This window comes from Peromyscus maniculatus, chromosome X (genome assembly GCF_049852395.1).
Source record: "Peromyscus maniculatus bairdii isolate BWxNUB_F1_BW_parent chromosome X, HU_Pman_BW_mat_3.1, whole genome shotgun sequence".
Lineage (NCBI taxonomy): Eukaryota > Metazoa > Chordata > Mammalia > Rodentia > Cricetidae > Peromyscus > Peromyscus maniculatus.
In genome coordinates, this window is record NC_134875.1 from 125,297,217 (window position 1) to 125,321,086 (window position 23,870).

Sequence of the window (23,870 nt, forward strand, 5' to 3'; positions counted from 1 at the left end):
CCAAATCCTGTCTCAAAACAATTATGACAGAAAAACCTCTGTTCCCAAATATCAGGTTAAATGAATGACTAAAAGCAGGGTTGAAATTTTAGTATCATGAGATTCAGATAGATTTTGATAATGGATGATCAGGAATTTTCCTATCCTGTGTAAGAAGACAAATGCTCAAAAACCATGTTATGATTGAAGGGAAATTTTGGAAGGAAAATGTAAAAAAGAAAGGAAGTTTGCCTGAAGGAGAAAGAATTAAAGAAAAAGCTACCAGATCAGATAGTCCATCATTAGAAAAATGAGAGAGAATCTTATTTTTTCTTGGCTTTAAAAATAATTTTTTTTCCAGATCTAAACATATTGTTAACCTGGAAGAAAAAGGATTCACTTTTCTATATAATTACATTTAGTAATCTCCATGAAACTGACATCTTAGAAATAAAGACAAAAATCAAATGAAATCTCTGGGGTTCCTGATCCCAAAATTATGAGCCTGTTTTAATGAAATACTTAAAATATACTTAAAAATGAGCCAATTAATATAATTACAGTGGATTTAAACAATACATATACACTGAATCTTTTTCTGTAAAACATGGCTGTTCTATTTATTTTTGTTTTTAAATGAGAAAGGTGGAATATACAATACATAAAAAATGCAACTTTTTAAAAAATCGAGCCTGTTGTCTTCTGCCATCACCCCCCTCAAAAAAAAAAAAAAAAGCCAACAGCCCAATACCAATTAGCATGGAAATCTTTAGATTGATGCCTCTGAACATTACTGCGGTTTTAACAAGGATAGCAGCATATCCTGATAATGTAACAGAAACAGGGCGCAGGCAGCAACTTGCATCCATCCCTGCCCGTTGACATGGTTATTTCTTTGCCTCCTCTCACTGGCTCACTCTACTCCACTTTATTTGACTCCCCACCCCCTCTACCCCCCTTTCCTACAAAGCAGGAGGCATTCACCCGCTAGGCGGTGGAAGGTGCCTGGCAGGGAGTGAAGCGACAGCGGAAGAACAGGGCAGAGCATGCAGTGCCCACCGCCTTGGCCGCCGGCTGAGGGCTGGAAGGTTAGGATAGCAGGGGTCGGGGCGGATCCCAGGGCCGCCCCTAGTTCTCACGGGTGCCTAGAACCGGGGAACTGCTGCAAGAGGCGCGGGCCGGGCAGCTCAGGGCTGGGCCCCCCGCAGCGAGGGGCGGGCGGCCGGGGGCGGAACGCAGCGCAGCGCGGGTGGCGGGAAAGGGGCGGAGATGAAAGGCTCGGGTTGGGCTGGTCGCTGGACCCAGTTAACAGAACCTGCAAGCCAGGTGGACGAGCGGTCCTCCAGGCTCCAGGGAAGCTCTGCCCGCTTCTCTGAGGAAGCGAGGCCGCGTGTGGGGTCCCGCGGTCTGAGGGTCGTCGCCTTCTCAAGCTGCTGGAGACAGCGCACCAGCGGGCGCACCCTGCGTTCAGGTGGGTCCCCCCCCTCCCGCCCCCCAGCAACAGTGGCTCCTTGCCCGCTTCTCGGGTCGCCGCGGCCTGGAAAGCAGGGCTGCTATGGCCATCGTGGGCAAGGACCGGCCAGGTCCCAATTGGCAGAGGAGGGTACTCGGCCCCCAGGGTGCGCGCTTGAACGCGCGCTCGAGCTAGGTGGGGGAGAGGTGCGGGAGAATTACCGCTTGTGGGATTTACTTCTTCGGGTCTCTTAGGGGCGGTCCTCACCCCGACTCCTTGGAGGAGCTGAGCTTCCATGCGGCGTCTGGGGACCGCGACCCCTTTATCCATTCGCAATCTGGGTGGTGGTTGCCTGTCCTCCAACCTTCCGGATCCCCACCCAAAAGCTACCAGGACGACCCTGCTCTCGACCTGCGGGGACTGAAGGGACTGGATGAGGGGAGACTAGTGGCAGGATTGCCGTGGAAAGGTTGGAGTTGCTAGAGTATTGTGTGCCAGCGTGTCACCACACTCGGGGGCTCCCTCCTGCTGTCCGAGCTGGGATGGGGGCTGGGGTGATGGGTGTGCGGAACTTCCCTCCGAGGGCTGGCTGCACACTATCCTCGGGCGCTCATGCACATTTGCACTGCACGAGGTCTTCATGGAGACACGTGGGAGCGGTATTAGTCTTTGGCGGGTACTCAGAAACCTTCTTTGGGATGGTCCAGGGTACAGTCGGGCTTGGGAAGGGAGAAGGTTTTTGGTCTCAATTTTCTCCTTTTTTTTTTTTTTTTTCTTGGATGAACACCCTAGGAAGGAGGAGACGAGTGAATCAAGGAGAGTTGATTTTCCAGGGTTTGCGCAGTTCCGTAAAACAAAACGAGCTTTCGAGCTTTAAAGTAAATGATGGGTAAGTGGGATGCGTCTCTGGTGTGGGCAAAGAAGTCCAGGCTTGGCCGAGTACCGAGTATGGTAGGGTCTTTTACTGTCTCGGTAAGGGATGGGCACGGGAACTGCTTCTTGTGTCTTTGGCTTAACACGTTGGAGCCTGGAAGGAGATGACCACTTGCCCTGGGAAGAGTGGCGCTCGGACGAGCTGCCCCTCTTGAGGTGCAGCAGCCGGGCAAGGCGCTTCCTCATATTTTTAAATAACTACAGAATTTCAAGGTTTATCTTTATCTTTCCCTCCGACACAAACCCTTCTCTTATCTATGGCTGCTTGGATTCTCTGGTAATTGCTTATGCATATTTTATTCCTCTGTTCCTTCTGTGACATTTTTTAAAGAAAAAAAACCATCTGTATTTTAATCAATAAGATGTAGGGAATATCTTTCAGGATTTATTTGTGTTCAAATCAGGGCCAGGGCACTATGATGAAGACAACCCACTGAAAATCTGTTTAGATTGAACTAAGCTCTGTTCAGACTGGAATTATAATTTTTAAATAGATATCTTATGATCTTGTGATAAAGTAACCTTAGCGTGGGTCCCTTATCTCTATCTGGTTAATTTATGGAATTCTTTATTCTCAAATTATCATACTGGGCAAGTTGACTTCTAATTTTAAATGGTAGGTCTCGAAATGGCTGTATAAATTATGCTGGCACGTGCTCTCTCTCCCTTTTCTCCCTCTCATCTCTCCTCCTCCCGTGTTCTCTCCTTTTCACACACACCCATCTCCCCTCTCCCTCTCTTTTTCCTCCCTAGACTAGCCTGGAACCCGGTAGGTAGCCCAAGATGGTCTCAAATGCGTGTCCATTTTCTCCTTCTCTACCTTCCCGAGGCTGGGATTAGCAGAACTCCCATCTCTTTTAATGAACTATTCAGAAGGCCATTTGGTTGATGACCTGGGACTTAGTATGTTTCGGTTGCTAATGAAGTACTTTATCGAACTATTGTGGAAGGAAATGCCTTAGGTATGTTGCATTGGAAGAAAGAAAACTTCGGTTTTTCGGAGCAAATATTTAGTCACTTTTCCTCCCGTTTTCTCCGTTAGATGCCTAGGAAAGATGCAGTGCTGATGAATAACACATGATTTATTTCTCTTTTATGTCTACAGGTGGCAGTGTCGAAGCCAAAAGCTTCCAGAAGTGGTTTTTGAAAAATAAGAGTTGAATGTACATGAGTAAGCAAACACAGGAATCCGAAAAACCACAGGTATGTAGGACAATTAATCCACCTATCCAGCTTTATAATTATTGCATTCCAGTAGTACTAACCCATTTGTTTTTATGCTAAATATTTTGACATTTCTATTGACTTTTATGAAATGAAAATACATTTTGAGGTTCTCTCAGAAAGCAAGACTAATCTAATCTATTTCAGATAGTAGGTTTAAATAAAATTATGCAGTACACCAGATTACACCAGTTTACTGTTCTAAAAGAAAAGTATTGTTTTTTCATTTTGTCCACATGGTACATTTTAAGGAGTGGTTTGATCCTTTCTTTTTAACATATTTTTCCTGAAACTTTAAATCTGCCAGCTACTCCAAGCAATTTTTTGTAAGTTACATTTCTGACTTGTCTTGTTGAGCCAATGTAAAAACTGCTGCTGTTAATTCCGTATCACATTGATCAGGCTTCCTTGTAATTCTGATCTACCTGCTTCTGCCTCCCAAGTGCTAGCATTATGGGTGTATGCAACACTACTGGTTTATGCTGGGACTTTGTGTGTGCTAGGCAAGCATTCTACCGCTTAGCCCTGCCCAGGTAGTTTCCTTTACACTAGTCTTTCTGTGTCTCATCACTTCACAATTATTACCTTGCTGCTTTTCCAGCCTACAAGTTTGTCCTTTGACTAAACTCAGGAAATGTTATATGCAATGCAGAGGCAATCAAGTTTGTAAAACTGACAGCAAAAGGATTTGGTGCTTATTATTACATTGTAAGATTTTGCATATTAAGGTCTTTAATATTCACATTATTAATGGCAGGAGCCAGGGGAGGTGGGGAAAGACATTGCCCCTCCTTTTCTTTTTTGAAAGGAAGGTGATATTACCTGTGCTGTCTGACTGTTTAGGGTCAGGCGATAAAATCTCCCTTTACAAGAAGAATGAAGGTTTCTCTCAGAGTGGGTAGATGGTGGGTGGAAAGAGTAGGTATGGGAGGGATACCACACATTTATCAAATACTGGAGTGTGATAACACTGTAACCTGCCTGGAAGAAATGAAGATACTTAAAAAGACGTGTGTTTCTCAATCTGACTATCAGACTATTGAAACAGGAATTTCCCCAGGAATCTCATGCTGTGAGAAGGAAAAGCCCTCAGCCAGAGCGGCAACTTATCTCTGGGAAAGACATTTCACACAGTTATAACAACTTGTCAGAACACCTTACAGCCAGATAATGATGGGTCTTTGTAGATGGGACCATACCTTGACTAGGACTGTTTAGATATGGAAATCCTTGGGCCTTTTAACTTTGATCTCACTTCAAGACGCTGACTGACTTGGGATACTGGATCTCTGTCTCTTTTCTCAATGTGTCCAGATTGAATACATTTTCCCTTTCTGCTTTCCATGTTCAATTTGGCTCTTTTAATTGGCTTGTTGAGGGTGAGTGGCAGGACCTCACTTGGCACAGGTGTGACCCCCCCACGATTAACACCTTATGATATATATTATATTTATAATATATCATATGTAAATAAATATACACATACATACACAGATAATTTTAGAGGTGTGTGGGAGATGCTTCTGGGAATGGAATTCAGGGCTGTTAGTGCATACTAGGCAAGGGTTCTAACACCGACCACCCCCAGTCCTACATTGATTTTTGACATTCTGACTTTATAACTGGCGGGGGGGGGGGGGCAGGCATGAGATAACAACGAATTAAAAATAAAATTCCAGCCGGGCGGTGGTGGCGCACGCCTTTAATCCCAGCACTTGGGAGGCAGAGCCAGGCGGATCTCTGTGAGTTCAAGGCCAGCCTGGGCTACCAAGTGAGTTCCAGGAGAGGCGCAAAGCTACACAGAGAAACCCTGTCTCGAAAAACCAAAAACAAACAAACAAACAAACAAACAAAAAACCATGATGTTTTGAAAAATTAAAAGGACACTACTATCATGGTGGTGCATTATTTTTAATACTTGCCCTTGGGAAGCAATAGCAGATGAAATCTGTGCTATGAAGTGAAACCCTGTCTCAGACAAAAACAGAACAAAAACCCCCTGCAGGGCAGGGTATGGTGGCTCTCATCTTTAGTTCCAGCACTTGGGAGGCAGGGCCAGGTAGATCTCTGAGTTCGAGGTCAGCCTGGTACACAGACCAAGTTTCAGGACAGCCAAGACTACACAGAGAAACCCTGTCTTGAAAAACCAAAACTCAAAACCCAAAAGATTAACAGTGTCAAGTTGGACATTTGACCAGTAGAAAGCAAACAAGAGTTGTAGATTTCAAGTATAGACTAAATTAAGTAAAAAGCAAGTTATTATAAAAACCCAATAGATACAGAGTGGTTTTAGGAAAGGGAACACCGAAAAACATAGGAACAGGAAGTTTGCTCTGAGTCAGATTCATCAGAGATCTTGGGAAACTGGTAAGTCTGGGTACAACAGACTCAACTTCTAAGTCAGAAAAGGAAAAGGAGCAAGGTTGCAATTTGTTAACTTTTGGAATCAGAGATTCCCAAGTGAGAGAACTGAGGTGCTTTACAAATAATTAACCTTTGAGATATAACAAACAAGCAATAAAAGTATAAAGTGCATTAATCCAAAGTATGATTGATGCTCACTTAACGTTTTCTGTGAATATGCAGCCCGTGACAGATCAAGCCTAGTACATTTTCAGCAATTCTGGAGAATTGTTCCCCAGTCTGTTCAATATTCATCTGGACTCCATCATGAAGGTAAACTAAATTTCCATTAAAATAACAACAAAACTTAATCCAATGCTTTAATCTGGTTTTAAGATCCATAGAAATAATATCACACAATAGGAACTCTCTGGTGTATGTCTTCTTTCACAGGTTGTGTGATCAGTAGTTCCTTTGAATATACTGAGCGATAATTTACTTGCTTCCTGTTACATCTTTCGGTAGTGTCCAGGATTTGGCTAAAATGAATAAAACATATTTGAACATTATTGCTTGTGTTCTTTGCTTCACATTTCCACTCAGTTCTCCAGACATAATCTTAGGAAAGAGAGTGTTACTTATAGCATTGAGCTTCAGTAGATAGATGTCAACAGTTTTCCAAAGTGGTTGTACCAATTTAAATTCTACTGGTGGGGTATAAGAGTTCTGATTCCTCTCTACATTTTAAGCAACACTTTCTCTCTCTGTCTGTTCATTCATTCATTCATTCATTCATTTATTTTTGAGGCACGCTCTCGCTGTCTGAATTAGTTGTTGCTGAGGCTGGTCTATAATGCCTGAGCTGAAGTGATCCTCAGCTTCCCAAGTAGGAGACTATAGTTACGCATTTTTTTAGTTGAATTTTACCTATTTTTGATGAGGACATGGTGGTATTTTTTGAAGGTTTAAAAATACATGCTTTAGAATTGTGATAAAAATATATACAAGCAATTTATTATTTAAGATATTTTTTTCTGGTATATAGGTAACGACATCAACTACATTCACATTAACTATATCCCTATTATTCATCACAAGAATTATTATAAAACCAAAACTGATAAACTAATGCCTTATTCCCCAGTGCTATTATGACAACCACCATCCTCGTTTCTATCTGTGAATTTGACACTGTAGGTGGTAAATGAGTAGAATCTTACAGTGCTTTGGGCTGTTTCCTCCTCTTCCTCCTCTACAGTGCTCTGCCTTTCTTCTTCCTCCTCCTCCTTCCTCCTCTTGCTTGTTTTTCCTCCTCCTTCTTAATGGCTTAGATCACTTAGAATACTGCCTCAAGGTTTGTCCATGTGGTAACTCTCGCCATTAATATATTGTTTGTCTATGTGATTTCATGCTATCCATTCACTTGTCAGTAGACTCTTCAGTGGTGCCACCTTCTGGCTGTTGAGAATAACGCTGCTGTACACTTAAGGGTACAGATACCTCCTTAAGGCTCTGCTCTCTGCTCTTTCAGTATATACATTATACATAAAGTAGAGTGACTGGAAGAATTGTATTTTTAGTTTTTTGAGGAACTGCTATGCTGTTTGTGTTGTGTTTAGAGCATTTTACATTCCTGACAGTAATGTGAAGATTCTAATTTCTCCACAGCCTTAACCACAGCTTGTTAATTTCTGTTTCATTTCCAGTAATACCCATTCTAATTAGTGTGAGGTGATCCTTGTGGGTTTAAAAACCATTTCTTTAATTGAGTAGTGATGCTGAATGCTATAAATGTCATTGATATTTGTATATCCTTTGTGAGTGCCTGTTCAAATCTTTTGCTTTTTTTTAAGGCTTGACCTCCACTTGGTATGTAGTTCAGACTGGCTTCCAACAGTCCAACTGGTATTTCTCTTACCCCAGGCTCCCAAGTGCTGGGATTAAACATGAAGCACCATGCCCATTTCTTTACCCACTTTTGATGCCCCCTTATTTTATTGTAAGAAACATTCCTCATATGAGTCCTTTGTCAGGTGTATATATATGAGTATTTATTGGTTTGATGGTACACACCTACAATCTTATCACTCAGGTAAGATGATAGTTACTTCGAGGACAGCCTGGGCCACTAGTGAGACCTTGCTTTTCTGCCAACATGCGGTTTGCCTTTTTATTCTGTTTTTTTTTTTTTTTTTTTAGATGTCTTTTTATTCTTAACATGTCTTTTGGTATTTTTAATAAAGTGCCCTTGTTTTTTTTTTTTCATTCATTTGTTCTTTGGGTACTTCAGAGTTCTTTTTATTTTTAAATTTTATTTTTGAAACAGGGACTAACAGTCCTGCCTGGGCTGCTTCTAGCTTGAGCAGATCCTTCTGCCCTAGCTTCCTGAATGCTAGGTTTACAGACATGCACCACCATGATGGCCTTGCATTGCTTTTAAAGCATCTCATTAGCTTCGGCCACCTGTGGTAGGAGGAGCTGTTTGCCTGGGTCAGCTGGCAGACCATCAGGAAGAAATCTGTTTAGTGTTGAGGTTGCTCTACATAGCGGCAATGAGTAGAGTTCTTTAACGAACAGGTTAAAGTGAAGTGACAAGCTTGTGCCAGCACAGTGTGTTTCCCATTATTAGTCCCTGCCACACAGGCTGCACCCCCCTAAGTCTGTGGTTTTTACTGGTATCACCAGGGTCTATTTTTTTTTAATTGCTAAGGACACATGAAGATAATTTTTTTTGTAGGTGTCATCTTAAGCTAGCTATAGAGTTAAATAGACCTTTATCTAAATGCTTGAGTCCAGAAGAACTATTTGGGTTTTAGAGTACTTGTCTTTATCTAATGGGAACTGAGTTTAAGTGTGACTCATTTATATTTGTACAACTTACTCATACTGCTTGGTGGTAATTATAAACTATTTATTTTAGTATACCTATGTTTTGACTGTCATGTGAGTTCAGACATGAACTTTTTTAGATTTTGGAGAATTTCTGATTATGGATTTGGGCATTTCAAATATGTGCCTCAAGGATCAAAGCTGATATCCATTGCTGTTGTAGGTGGCATAAAGGGGATTTAAAAAGTTGTATGTATCCCCTTTCTTGGATCCATTGAATATATTTATAATCCCAGTGCTCATGAGGCAGGAACAGGAGGATTAACCCAAGTTTGGGACTAGCCTGCTCTAATATATGAGGCCCTATCTCAAAAATCAAAATAAAACAATTTAAAATGATTAGTGTTTTCTCCATGGATATAGATGTTGTCATTCATGTTCTCAATTACTGTCATTGATTCATCATTTAAGTCCTGCTTAATAGTGGGAGGAGCCCATGGGGAGGACTGATAGCTACAGGATTGAATGGGCAAAGTGGATATCTCAAGGCTTCCCTCTGTTCCCAATCACCATTAGTGATGCTTCTCTCAGGATTTTTTCATCCATTAACCTTTTGTTTTCTGCATCTTTGTCCGTTTCCTGAATGTACTGCATTCACACCTTCACTTCCGTCTTTTGAACTTTCTCTATTCCCTACATTAAGATACTCCTAAAATACCAACACTAAAGAGGCTGAGCCAGGCAGGTGAGATGTTTTAGGCCAGCCTGGGCTGTATAATGAGACCCCATCTTTTTGTTGTTGTTTTTACGTATTTCCAGATAGAGTTTCTTTGTGTAGCCCAGGCTGTCCTGGAACTTACTCTGTAGACCAGGCTAACCAGATCTAACTCAGATCCACCTGCCTTTGCCTCCTGAGTGCTGGGAATAAAAGGTGTGTGAGTCAACCACTGCCCAACTGAGACTCTATCTTTAAAACAAAACAATAAAATTCAACCAAACTATATATAACAAGATGTCCTAAGTCTTTATCTTCTAGTATCTATTTCACTACTCAGGGTCTGGATGTGGACCCTTTTCTAAGGTCCTCTTGTCTGTCTCCCAGAGGATGTGCCTTTGTAGGGAACATGAGCATTCCTTTCCAGTCTACTCTTCTTTCTTAGCCTACTTACCATGCTTCTAGGGTTATAAAGTAGTAGAGTCTTGGCATAGTTCCTGATCTTCCCACAACTTTTCTTACCTTCACAGCCCATATTTAGTTGATTGTCAAGTCTCCTGAACTTTGCTCCTGTCTCTGAAGCATCTTTCAAAGACATCTTCTCTCCCCCATGTTCACTACCCCTTGAGAATGTAGTAATTGCTTTCCAACTTGTCTACCTGAATTAGACTCTGGCTCTAATCCATCTGCAACTGTCATCATCTTTCTTATAACATCTAATTATTCCTTAGGGACAATTTGTAGCACTCAAGTCTTACAAGAGGGATTCAAATTTCACAGCAAGACATACAATGAGACCCTTCAGTGTTGGCCTTCCATCTGTTTTCCTGCTCCATCATCTGCTATTTCCTCCCTACACTCCATCTGCCCTAAACTATTTGCCACTCCTAGAACATTCCTTGAGTTCTTTCTTGTCTCTCTGTTTTAGTTATCGCTTTCTTCTACTGTGTTTTCCTTCTGCTGGGGAAGGAATTCAGATTGTATATACTAGGTAAGAGCTCTACCACTGAGCTACTTCCCAGTTCCAGTTTCCTTTTCACAATGGTGTTTGACTTAAATATGGCCTCTTTTAAGTCAAGGTCTCACCTGGAACTAGCTATGTAGCTCATCTTGGTCATGAACACATCATCTTTCTGCCTCTCCTGGGTGCTGTAATTATAGATGTGTAATACCATGCCCATTCTAATACGGCCTTTTTGGACCATTTTGTCCTCCTAAGTAGATCTTGTTAACTGCTACATCTTTGTGAGTATAGAGGAAATGACTGGAATTGCGGTTACTGTTCTGTGTTAATCTTTGTATCCCCAGTAACCACTTGAAATATTGAAGACTGAACTAATGTTTAAAAAATGAGTTGATGAAGAATTCATTCTTTATTGTCTAAGTTAGGTTTTACTGCTTAACAAACCACGAAACTACCAAGTTTAGTTAGTGACTTTTAAACCACCACACTTTAGTTATATCCTGATTTTAGCAGTAGAAAATTTGGCGAGGCCAGGAATTATTTGGAGCTGGGCATATCTTCTGATGTTCACTGGTGACTTGGGTGATTTGGAGGATGGCTCTTCTGGCCTTGACTATTCTACATGCTTTCTAGTTTGTAACCATGTAGCTTAGGCTTGTTCACACTTTGTAAGGTTGTCAGGTTATTAAGATAGTATCAAGGCATATAAGGACTCTTATACATGAGGTCTAGACGTGTAAGATTACTGTTGTCTGAATGAAGTCAGTTAGCCAAAGATAGTACTGATAAATAAGGTAGATTGCATCTTCTGACAAGGGGAACTGCAATCCTGTGGCAAGAAATCTGAGTAGAGAGAGGATGATAATGGAAGCTATTTTTTTTTTACAATCAATCTCAGGAATAAGAATAAGATGTTAGACCTGACTGGGGCCAGATGTTTTGTTTCAGTATTGCAGTAGCATGGTAGGCAGTTTTGACCTGACTCATGAGTCTAGTTTTGTCCAAGGTGAGTCCAAGATGGCCTCATGGTTGGCTCTCCTTTCAAATCCTCATCCTTTGATGTGAAACTTAGGCAAAAACATCTCCAGTCACTTTTTGGCCTTGATGTCCTGGACTGAAGTGGAAGTATCACTAATGCAACAATGTGGGGAAGGAGTTCTTTGGTGCTACAGAAAGAAGCACCAACATTCTTCTTGCCTCTACATTCTAGAAGCTATTGTACAGCCCTAAATAATATTTGATGATGTTAGTGGTTTTCTAATCTCAAGCTTTTGTGTGTTTTCCATCTGATAGATATAATGTTGAAAGTTGACAGTTGCTGATTTGCCTGATACCCATTCAAGAATCTGAGGATGTGGATAAGTCTGCTTAGATTTACATTAGGAGCTTAATATGTATGCTAAGGTGTACAGGAAGTGACTCTGGTTTTGAATAGATAGGGTAAACTATCCCTGATAGTTTCTTCCCGGACTGGGCTTCCGTATACATCTGTGCACTTCAGTAGAATTGTTGGAAGTAGTTAAAAGAAAGCAGATACTGGACTTGGACATAGCTCAGTGGTACATACAGGACTATCCAGCATGCTCGAGGATTCAGCCAGTATTACAGATAAAACACTGGGCATGGTGATACACGGCAATCCAAACAATAGGGTGGTAGACATGGAAGGTTCATGGGTTTGTGGTCAGCCTAAATTACACAGAGAGATCCTGTCTCAGAAAAATGAAAATAGAAGGCACATTTACCTCATCCACAGCCGTTTCTACAAATTGTAAAGACTTTTCATCATCAGATAGTGACCACTGGCATAGCTGGAGCCCAAACAGTCCACAACCTGTATGATCCACCCAAATCATAAATTGTGTTGCTTGTGGATGCGTGTAGAATTTTAGCCATGGCATGAGAGTATGCCTGGTTAATCTCAGCACCCTGGAGTCAGAGGCAGGAGGGTGACGAGTTGAGTTTAGGCTACAGCAAGACTCTTTTGTAAATAACACAAAGAATTGTAACTTACGTTAACAAAAGAATTATGAACATTTATTTTGCTTTTGAGACAGGATCTCCAGTCTCAGCTGGTCTCAGACTTTCTATGTAGCTGAGAATGACTTTGAACTGGTTCTCCTGTGTACATCTCTTGAGTGCTGAGATTATAGACAGGCATCACTATGTTTAGTTTATGTGGTGCTGGGCTTCTAACCCAGTGCTTTGCACATGCTAGTTATGCAAGCAGTCAATTAAATGAACCACATCCTCAGCCCTTAACAGTTTTTCTTCCTTAGGACATACTTCTAATTTTATTTTTTCAGAGAACAAAAATTTACTACTTAAATCTCCCCATGCTCATTTACTGATAAGTTTTTATTGGATCTCTGGTTAACTTTTTTAAAAAAATTACAAACTTTAAAAAAAAAATGGTTAAGAGATTCTTGTGCCCCAAGTCAGAAGAGCCCTCTGGTGTGGGACAGAGAAAAAGCAATATTTTTATTTAAAACAGGTTGATTATAAATGTGATCTCTTTCTAAAAAAGAAAAGGTGATATGATATAGATATATAGGAGGATATAGAGATAAGATAAAAGGTTAGATTAATGAACCTACTTTTAAAGAACAACTTGTTTAAAATGTTTTACATTGGTATAAATTTTAGTTTATTGATACAAACTTGAAGTTAATTTTGTTATACATATATATATATATGTATAACAAATATATATATATATTTATATATATATATTTATATATATATATTTCTATTCTTGTTTGAGGTAGTATGTTTATGTAGCTCATTTAAAATTGTAATGGATAATTAAAAATACATTAATAATTAGTCATCTATGATAATCATATTTGTAGCCATGTTAGTTAAGTCTTCTAGGTATACATAGATATATTTCAGATAGACAGGTAATCTTCAAACACTTCATAGACCTAGAGAATGTGGCATTTAAATAACTTAAAATTCTGTTGACGTGAGACACAATTGCTCCTGGCTGCACTGGTGGCACACACCTTTAATCCCAGTAGGCAGAATCAAGTAGATCTTTGAGTTCAAGGCCAGCCTGATCTACGTATCGAGTTCCAGGACAGCCAGGGCTACACAGATACACAGAGAAACCCTGTCTTGAAAAACAAACAAACAAGCAAAAGCCTTTCTCAAAGTCTAATCCCAGTGCCAGCATCATAGGTATTAGTTCTATTACATTATATTTCTAATGCTTCTTAATTTAACATGCCTAAAGGAACTGTTGTAGCATCAGATTATGTCATCCTCTAGAACTGGTACCGTGGGACTTTTGATGGCAGACCTTTTCCTTGAAACAGTGGGGGAGATTCATTGCTACCTTTTTGTAGCCTACTGACAACTATAATGTTTGATTCTTTCAGTCAGTCATGGACTTCGGGGGAATACCCCTAAATAAAACATTTCCTTGGAAATAATGTGCAACTGTTAAGAGACTTCACATTGCCTTCTAGAAACCCCTAGCCTAATAGCTCAGACTTTTTCTACTGAGCACCTGGGACTATCCTGTATTTTACCCTAGTACCCACCACCTTGCCTCTTAGTATGTGTATAGGTCAAAGGGTTCTCAACCTTGTTTGTGGAGACAGGTTCTTTTACTGGCCTAGAACTTGCTATTTAGGCTAGGTTGGCTAGCCAGAGAGCCCCAGGGATCTGCCCATTTCCAACTTCTCAGTGACGGGATTATAAGCTTGTACCATCATACTTTTTTTTTTTTTTTTAAACGGGGTTCTAGTGGTTGAATTCTGGTCCTCATGCTTGCAGAGCAGCACTTTACTGACTAAACTATTTCCCTAACCCCATCACCTTAGCCTTTGTGTGTACCACTCACTCAGTCTAATCCTTACTACGAGTCCTCCCTTTTCTTGGCAGACAGTGTGAGCTTGGAGTTCCCATATGCCCCAAAGAAAGGAAATGGAATTATCTTGTCACCTCAGAAGAGCTTCCTTTCTTTGGCATTGAGTCCCTCAGTAGTTGTATGCCAGCCTCATAAGATTTTCCTGCATAAACTGTCAAATGGGATGTGCAATTTGCTAATATGGATCATTTGCATGTTCTTGTCTATCCTTGAGTCTTCTGTTTAAAGAGTTTGTAGCTTCGTGATAAAAAGTAATTTCGGGGGTAAACACCTGCTGACTCATTACAATATTTCCAAAGGAGGAAAATGGGAATAGTTAGATGTTATGGTTCTCTTCAAAATATTTTCTTTACAGGCCTTTCAGTTTCCTGGTTTTAATTTGTCTAGAAAAGCCTTTGTAGGTATAAGATTGGTAATGGAGGTAATTTCAACTGATAGATTCCTTATTGCATACATTTATTCTCCCTGTAGTAAAATGAGGCATGGCTGTCATTGCAAGCCCTCCCATTTGGGGGGTGGGATTTGCTCCAGAGAATTTGAGTACCATTGACAGGCAGTATACATGGTTTGCATATGTGTAAAGCCAAGCACAATACCCCTCAGATTTCTTAAATTTAAACCACTTCATTGTTCAGGTGCAGTTATTACTTTGTGTCTTGAGACAGGGTCTTGCTCTGCAGTCCTGGCTGGCCTCAAAGTGGAGACCCTTCTGCCTTAGCTTCTGGAGCACATAGTGTACCACACATGGCTGTTAAGCATTTCAAGTTCCAAAACAACCAGGGGACACAGAAACCCTGCCTAGAAAAACAAACAAGTAAACAAAAAACATTTTACTTGAGACTAGGTAAGACATAGCTGGCTAAGAAGTATTCAGTGTTGGTGAAGGCTCTGTGTTCTAGTTTTTGACTCTGCTTCTCATAAGCCTTTTTTTCCTGAAAGGTGCTGCTGCTACTTCAAGACTACACACATACATTTATTGCTTTATGAAGTAACTTCTGCGAAATGTCTTTAGTTGTTTTTGTAAAGATCATAAATTCCCTTACATAAAGCAAGTAGATCTTGCCAATTATGATACTGTACATAGAAGTTTGCACTATACTATGTAGCCAGTGGTTTGTTTACAACAGCCTTGCCACACATGTGAGTAACGAATTGTGGTAAATTGAAGACCGGAAGGAATTTTTGCCTTTCATCATTTTTGATACACATTCTTATAGGTTGATCCTAATCCTGTTTTGGGCCTTCAGATTTCAGTGAACCATTTATTACTTGGAAATTAAGGTTGTTCTTAGATTTCTTTTTGATAAAATATATTGTCAGTATCAAGTCAGAATATTAGAATGCAAATTTCTTTTAATTCGTTTAGAGTTTGTGTGACACCAATGGGAAACAAGGTAGGGTATGTCAGTGTTTTAAGAAACAGAATGAGCCTAAACAACAAAACAGTAATTCTGAATTTTAAGTATTTGAATTTAAGTCCTATTGGTGGTAGTATTAAGGCAACTCCACATAGTTAAAAGGGAGGTTTATTTTGTGGGGTAACTTACAAGTAAAGGGATAGATTACAGGGTCCAAGAAAGGTGTAGTGCAGTCCCGCAGTGTTCTCTGGAGACTTCTGCTTGATCTACCTTCAGGGTCCAGGATCCAGGAACCAAGAGAGCCAGTTCATCCGGATCTCGATTTTAACGGCTCCTATCTCAGCCCAGCCTTGGAGGTGTGATAGTTATCTGAAGCCTCAATGGGAGTAGTACTTCCAGGTCAAAGCTGGAACAGCTACCCACTACAAAGTCCCAGGCTTGTTATTTATCTTCTGTAGGGTCTTGGGCAAATGCTCCCACTTCCTTCTTACTGTGTTATTTTCTGTGTTTGGGTGTTTTGCCTGCATATATGTCTGTGTACCACATGTGTGTCTGGCTGCAGAGGCCAGAAGTGGGGATCAGAGTCTCTGGAAGTGAAATTACAGACTGTTGTGAGCTGCCATGTGGGTGCTGGGAATCAACCCAGGGGCCTGGAAGAGCAGCAACCAGTGCTCTTAATTCATCAGCACTTCTTCACTTCTAAAAAGCCTTAGTTTCTTCAGTTGAACAAGGGATAGACTAGTTATAGTAGTCTTTTGTTTAAGTCTGATTTGGGGATCAAATAGAATCTCTTCATGTGTGAAGTCTCTTTTTATACAAAAAGCTGTAAAAAGCATCAGTTATCATTAGGATTAATGATGCAGTCCTTGTCAGCAGCAGCCATCTGTTGGTTGTGGCTGTCATTGTCAAAAGCAAGATGTGAAAATGGCCCAAGGGTATTTCAATTATATACACCTTGACTTTCTATCACACCTTAAGTTTTTTGTTTTTTGTTCTGATTGTCAAGCTGACATAATTCAAATTATGATCTGTCTCCTGGAAACCATCGAAATAGAGGACCAGAAGGGATAGTGGGACCATATTAGCCAGTCTTCCTCTTCAAAGACGAAAGCTTAGGAGGTCTAACTGACTTACAGAGGTAGCAAGGGCTGCTTCAAGGCAAGGCCACCACTAAGGTGCTAGTTGCTTCTGTTCTTAGTTGAAACCCTGATTTTTGTAGTTACAGTTTTGGTTCTGTTTAAGATACCATTGCTGTAGCTCAGGCTTGTCTTAAACTCATGGTCCTCTTACCTCACCATCCCAACATCCCAAGTGTTAGGATTTATAGGCATGCACAGGACTTATACAGTTTTGGACATGGACTCCCCCAAAAATTCATTGGTATTGAAGTGTTAGGGTTCTCTTCTTCCTTTCTACTTCATAGCCCTTCTCCCGTTCTGATAACAGTACATCTTTCTCTCATTATCCTAGAAACCATAAGTGGGCCCACTGTAATCATGAGGGTCTTTAAAAGTGGTCTGTGCTTTCACAGCCCTTTTGTCTGAGTATAAGAACAGCTGAGAATCTTGAATTGCTTTGACTTATCTCTAGTTAATGCCTCATTGATGTCTTTCCTTTAAGAGATATGATTACATCTGTTTTCTGTGATAGCTATAATCAAATGAAAGAGAGCTTATATGAGTCAGGTGCTCTCTATTGCCTTGCTTAATGTGCTAAAGGGTCAAGAAGTAGACAGCAAATCCTTTTATGGATGAGGAAACAGTACAGAGTAGTTAGCTTCCACAAGGTCGTGCTACTAGTAACCAATGACCCTGAGGTTTTATTGCACAATAAAGAGGACAATTCTAAGGTGTGTTATTTGCAATTCTGCCAAGGCATGCTCATAATTTATAAGGTCTAAATCTATGTTTTACAAAGTGTCTCACATTTCATTTTGAAAGTTGAAGACAAACATGTATATAATTGAAACAGTATGACTCTAACACACTTATAAGAGAGGACAAAATAAGATTAATTCCAGCAAAATCTTATTTTGTAATCTCTTACTTGTCTACATGTATATGTTAGTTTCCCATAGCTGTAATCTCAGTGGTCTGCTCTTTTAATTTTACATTGTGTATTTTCTCGTGTTATTAGGTGTCCTTGTAATTATTATCATAGGTAGCCTATAGGTTGTTTCTGAGTTTTATATTGTTAAAATGGCTGAACAAACAGCTTCTGTCTGGGATAAACCATTTGGCAAAGGAAAGAGGGTGTCAGGTTCAATTCAAATCAGGAAACTAAGCAGTTAAACTAATAATTTCACCAGCTACCTGGAGGGGATAAGATAATTAGAGGCAAAAAAATTAAAAACATAATTGAGTGATAACCTAGAGTATGGTGGCATACATCAGTAATATCGACACTCGGGATGATAAAACAGGATGATAAAAATATAATTGAGTGATAACCTAGAGTATGGTGGCATACATCAGTAATATCGACACTCGGGATGATAAAACAGGAGGATGACGAGTTTGAGGCAAGTCTGAGCTACATAGAAAACTTGTCTCAAAAAATAAAAGTAGGGCCAGCAAGATGGCTTAGCAGTGAAGGTGCTGGCCATGCAAGCCTGGAGAATTGAAGTCGAGCCCTGTAACCTATGTAAAGGTAAAAGGAGATAAGACTCCACAAGGTTAATCCTCTGACCTCTACACATACACAACATGTGTTCACATACACATACACTAATAATAATAAATAAAATGGAAGTATTTGGGCTTGGGAGATGGCTCTTCATGCAAACATGAGGATCTGATTTCAATCTCCTGTATCTACATACAAGCTGGGTGTGGTGACACATACCTATGATCCCAATGTTGGACAGGCAATGTTAAGAGCTGAGTCTTCAAGCTCCCACATTCAGTGAAAGACCCTGCCTGAAGAGATAAGATGGAAAGGGACTGAGGAAAACACTAAATATTGACCTCTGGCCTCTACATATATGTTCAAATGTGCAAACACACACACCTATGAACATGTACACATACACAAGTAACAAACAAAAATTAGCCGCCTAGTCGGTTTGTGTTTTGAGGCAAGGTCTCAGTGTGTTACTCCAGGCTGGCTTCAAGTTCCTGGGCTTAGGCGATGCTTCTACCTAGGCTGTTTGCTCAGTAACCTGGAGTACAGGTGCTCACACCACACCTGGTACAGGCTGGTTGGTCTTGAATGCAGATTCTGACCTTGAACTAGGGCTGTCAACAGGTACTTGCTGCCTCTGCAATGGAGGAAATACTGTGTGGGAGGGTGTGCACTTTGTCTGACACACTGATAGACTGCTAGCAAATGCTAGTTCCCTCCAGAGATGTAATTTGGCCATGGAATTGAGTGTGCTATTTTGGTTCTGCTATTTGGATAAAACTTGTCTTTTAGGTTTTTAACTGCTGTGGATTTTCTAATCGTGAAAGAAAAGATGGGTTGAATTTGTGGATTATACTCATTAAACTCTTTATTTTTTGCTGTGTTTTTGGAAATGATCTAGTGTCTCATACTGCTAGGCAAGCCCTCAATCACTGAACTACACCCTCAGTATAAATCCTTCTACAAAGCACATAATAATTACTTGGGAGCTGATCTAAAACCTCTGGCCCCAAGTTCCAAGGACTGCTAGCAAAATATTGAGTGCTGGGGTGATGGAGTTAGACAGATCCCTGGAACTCATTGACCAGATAGCCTAGCTGAATTGGAGAACTAGAGGTTCAGTGAGAAACCCTTTCTTAAAAATACAGTGGAAAACAGCTGAGGAGAATACCTGGCATTGAACTTTGTTCCATATGCACACACACAGACATGTATATACACATACAATAAAAAGAGAAAGAGAATACCGGGAACTTAAATCATAATAAATGACAGAAGTTTAAAATCAAGGTTCATCATCTGGTGAGGGAGGCATGCTTTCTTTTTTGTCCTTAGTTGGCACCCTGTCCCTTAATACCCATATTGCTAAAGACCAAATGTGCCAACAGGTTCCAGGAATACGGATAATATTCACGATGACAGTCCTAATGGCCTAGTCACCTCATAAGGGTCCACTTCAGAATTCTATTTTCATTTAAGTCAGTTTAGAGGGACACAGCTTTGAAATGGTATCAGATGATTATTACAGAGTCTCTGTTATTTAACCAGCTTTTAATCAGCTTTTTTGTTATATTATTGTTGTGTATGGGCCCCATCTCGGAATGATTTTCTGCATTTTAACAACATCCTAAGGGCATCACGTGCATATTAAGTTTGAATAGCATATTTATAGGTGGTTCTTAGGAAACATTTTAATTATTTGGTTTAGGAATTTGAACCTAGGCTCTGGATGGACTCCAACAACATTTTGGTTTTGAATTATTACATAATTGCCTTTTACAGACCTTTCTTGCTGTCATAGACTTGACTGGCTTGGAACTTTCTGTGTAGCTTAAGCAGATCTCAAAGTCATCCTCCCGCCTTAGCCACTCACATGCTGGGTTACATATGTGTCCTTGCCTGCCTTTTAATGTGACTATAATAAAGAGTTAATATCATAAAAACTTAATATGAGCAATCTTTAGAATTAGGCATAGTTGATACAGTAAGAATTTAGAAGCAGTTTTTAAAAATGTTTTAAGAAAGTTACTTAGAAGACTTAATTTGGAATTCATACTGGTAGTCTGGCACTGTTTGCTTTACTGGAACATGTCACTTAAAAGAGCAGACTCAGCAGTCCAATTAACTTAACAAATAATACTTAGGGTCTTTGAACAGATCTGTCCAGTTTTGAACTGGAGAATAAGTTTTTTTCTTGTAATTGCCCCTTGTCTTTGATAGTAATCTTGTTATTGTTTTCCCTATGTTGATTGTGAGTCAGGAGGGGACCTAGCTCACCAAGAGTGCAGTGTGGATACTGAATGAAGTGAAATTTGAAAATCCTTTATAAATTTTCAGATATGTAATCAACGTAAGGGGTTTGCTTGGTTTTAAGGCAAATGGGTATATGGGGCCAAATCTAGTATGTGCTTGGAAGCAGTTCTCCATGGATATTCCGTTACAAAGACAGAAATTCCCAGGTACCAATAATAAAGATAGGAAGCTTTTTATAGGTGTACATACATAGTTGATAAAACTATAATATGCCTTGATTTTTTTCTTTAAAACTGAGTAATTGAGGTGGTCATGTTGGTCCCTCACTGTCCAGAGTGCTGACTTGGTATCTAATAACTTAAAAAGTGAGAGAGATCAGTTTGACCTTGAACTGAGAGCTGTAGGAAATGGTTCTACTGTATCGCATAATGGGTGCTTTGAAGTTTCAAAGCATTTTAGCATGTAGATGAACCCGAGGAGAAAGTGGAACACAAGGTAGAGCAACTCTTCTCTTGTTCAGCATAAAAAGAAAGGTCTCTTGTATACATCCATGCTCATATCGTGTCCCCCATTTACTCCTAGTCATGGTGACCTCCTTTTCTTTTCCTTCCTTTCATTTCTTCCCCTCATCTAATTCCTTTGAAATTATTTGTTCCTGCAACCAGTGGTTGACCATGAACTCTTTTGTCTGTCCTTGATAATTGCTTTTCCTTTTCTTTTTATCATGGTGGGGTCAGTTCTTTCCAGCAGATGAGAAGGGAAGAAAAGATGAATTTGGTTAGTTACCACATCCAGAAGTTGGCCCAAGATTTAGATCTGTAAGTCCGAAATCACCCAGCAGGAAAAATAGTCCTCACTGAAGTAGAAAGAACTGGTGGCTGCCCCTGGGGTGGTTAGGGAGTTGTAATGATGATCAAGGATATGTGATAGGAATAGTAGGCAATGGATTCTATTATAGATGGGGTATTGTATTGCAACATTAAAAGAGCATGGTTGTTAACAAAGTGTTCTAACCACAAAAGTGCTATTAGCTGTGTGAAGTAAGGCATTTGGTAATTAGCTACAGTTAACCACTACACAGGGTATGTACTTTAGAACATGGTGTTGTATATGATAGATAACAGTTTTATCTGACAATTTAAAAAAATTAAAAAATATGACATATACATCACCCCCACCCCCATAAGGTGTGCATGCTCTAAGCCTAAAGTGAGGAAGCCTGAGATTTCTTGTGCTATTGACAGGAAGATGAATAATAATTATTTTCTCCAATTCTTTACTCCTTAGTTTTAGCTTTTTTGAGACAATCTTGGTTGTAATCATAATGGACCAGGCTGGCCTTGATTTCTATGGTTTTTCTACCTCAGCCTCCTAAGTGTTGAGATGACACCACAGTGGACTTTATTCTTCATTTCAGGGCGTGTTGGCTATAAACAGCAGAAATTGTCCCAAATTCTTGTCAGTTTTATGTGCATATTATATTCTTGACTACATAGTTTAAACAGTATCTCTAGGGACACAACCTTCTTCCTCTTTGCAGCTTCAGGGTACATATACTGCTCCTAATTCTTGAACTGCTTATCATGAGGCCCTCCCTGTACTGATGTATTTTTTTTGTGCTGGAGAGTGAACCCCAGGGCCTTGTGCATGTCATAGAAAGGCTTTCCCAGTCACCCACATTCTCAGCCTGAATTTGGGGACTTTAGTAGGCTTGCTCATTTCATCTTGCATCCCTAAGCCTTATTCTCTTTGTCTCTGTTCTTTATTCCTCAGACCCCTGCCAGTGCAATCCAAGATAGGCACCCCCTACAGCTTTTCCTATGCTAGTGTCTCCACGGAAGGCTTGCCAGGATCACACCATTATAGGCTTCTCTGTTTTTTTCTGTCGTACCTCTGGGGCAGTGCTCCATATGTGTAATAGTGGTACCAGTTATCCCTTCATTGAGACAGAACTGAAGCAGGAAGAATCATGGCATGCCCATGCATAAGTATCAGAAAGCAATTTTTACTTCTCTGTTTTGTCTTTACAACATGGAGGTGTGTACAAATCAAACACTAAGCAAATACATGTTCATGGCATCACATACTTGAATGATAAATCCGGGTAGATGTTCTGGACAGCTTGTTTGTGAGTCATAGATTCCCCAATGCCAAGGAGTCCTAAGCTACTGGAAAAACTCACTTTATTAGCCCTTGTTTTATGATTTCTAGTATATAGAAATGTGCATTACAATGCTGTTATAGGAGCAACCCCCTATGTAATGGTTTTTATGGTGGAAAGTCAAAATTAAGAGTCCTAGCAGGCAAATTGAATTCTCTAGAAGGAAGGCTTGGGTGAGTTTGCTGCCTTTTGCTCTGCCAGCCTGAATTTATCGTTCTTAACAATCTTCTTTCCTTAGAATGACTTGTGTAATTCAGAGGATAGGATGATGGATAAGTAAAGAGGTGTGGTAGAGGCAGAACACAAGCTGGAAGCAGTGAAAAAGTGGGACTGTGGCTAATAATGTTTGACCAACCCGCCCTTTCTCTGTCTACAAATGAATGATTCACTTTGCTCCTTTTGTTATAATAGCCACAGTGTTTAGTTTCCAAGACTGTCTTGTGAGATACCCTTTTGTTAAGCCACATTTGAGTTAGAAGCCAATTCAGCATACCATGCATTCCATTTGAGAAAAATGTCAGGATCCTTCCTGCTATGAAAATGTCATGTGTGCTTAAAATGACAACGTTTGTCCCAAGCAGTAGTTTCAATGTGTTTTATAATGATTTGTTTTGAGTCTTTAAAGCAACTTCAATTCTCACTGTTTCATTTTCAAAATGACATCAACCATTAAATATCAGCTTTTAATTTTTAAATATCAAAATGTTTGAACTGCAGGTTTAGTGAATGTATAATGGAGAACAAAGGTGGTACTTTTGTTTTTTTCTTTTTACTATGACAGATAAACATAAGGTCAATTTGTCATCTAAACCATGCTGAATGCACACTATCATAATGTTTCATGTTCACGTTGATATGCCGTGGATGTCTAGAACTTTCTCATTTTGGAAAATCAAGTATTTACTTTAAACAAAGCCCTGTCCCCCAATCTCCTGGCAACCACATTCTACTTTGTTTTTAATGAGTGTATACTTCAGATTTCTCATTATAATTGGAGCTATGCGTATTTGTCGCTTTCTGACTTGCTTGTTTAATTGGCATGATGTCCTCCACGTTCACCTGTATTATTGAAAATGTGTGTTGTGTTCATGAGCATGTACACACAACCATATTTTCTTCATTCATTTGTGATGTTACTGCTGCTTTTTGTCAAATATTC

At 40.0% G+C, this 23,870-nt stretch overlaps 1 long non-coding RNA gene across 1 annotated transcript in view; it reads left to right on the forward strand.

Annotated features, from left to right (window-relative positions):
* Nucleotides 1-1,306: 1,306 nt before the first annotated feature.
* Nucleotides 1,307-23,870, forward strand: part of LOC107399567 (uncharacterized) — a 79,489-nt gene continuing 56,925 nt past the window's right edge. The window contains exons 1-4 of the long non-coding RNA XR_013048252.1: nt 1,307-1,450; nt 2,225-2,321; nt 3,471-3,568; nt 6,176-6,265. This is a non-coding gene — a long non-coding RNA (uncharacterized LOC107399567). The remainder of the gene's footprint in view (nt 1,451-2,224; nt 2,322-3,470; nt 3,569-6,175; nt 6,266-23,870) is intronic.